The 526-nt window shown below is 44.5% G+C and overlaps 1 non-coding gene across 1 annotated transcript; it reads right to left on the bottom strand.

Annotated features, from left to right (window-relative positions):
* Positions 1-100: 100 nt before the first annotated feature.
* Trnan-guu lies at positions 101-173 on the bottom strand. The gene has a single exon. It is a non-coding gene; the product is annotated as a tRNA-Asn (tRNA).
* Between the last annotated feature and the right edge of the window lie 353 nt (positions 174-526).

Here is a 526-nt window from a genome sequence, read left to right on the forward strand (position 1 = left end):
GCTTAATACTCGATAAGAAACTAAAAAGCTGGCTATGTGTCACTTTTTTGATGAAAAAAAGGGCTGTAGATATTATCTACAGCCCTTTGTTCGTGTTTGGCTCCCTGACGTGGACTTGAACCACGGACCCATTGATTAACAGTCAATTGCTCTACCAACTGAGCTATCAGGGAATAATGCTATTAACGACTCTTGAAGCCCTACATAGCAAGGCGGCTATGCTACCGATTTGGGCTTGGTGGGTCAACATCCTTTCGGAAGATTTCAGTGTTTATTTAAGCAATCGCGTTACTGATTCTCGATAATGCTTTTTCCAGGTTTTCCATGCTGGTCGCATAGGAGAGCCTGATATGCCCAGACAGCCCGAAAGCGGTACCAGGAACAAGGGCTACTTCTGATTTTTCCAGCAGCATCTGAGCTAATTGAACGTCATTCTCAATGCCGTCCATTTTTTGATGATGTCCTTACATGATGGGAAACTGTAAAAAGTGCCATCACTGGGCAAGCATTCCACGCCATCCATCGC

Source organism: Priapulus caudatus, unplaced genomic scaffold (assembly GCF_000485595.1).
Source record: "Priapulus caudatus unplaced genomic scaffold, Priapulus_caudatus-5.0.1 Scaffold21360, whole genome shotgun sequence".
In the NCBI taxonomy this organism is placed as follows: domain Eukaryota; kingdom Metazoa; phylum Priapulida; class Priapulimorpha; order Priapulimorphida; family Priapulidae; genus Priapulus; species Priapulus caudatus.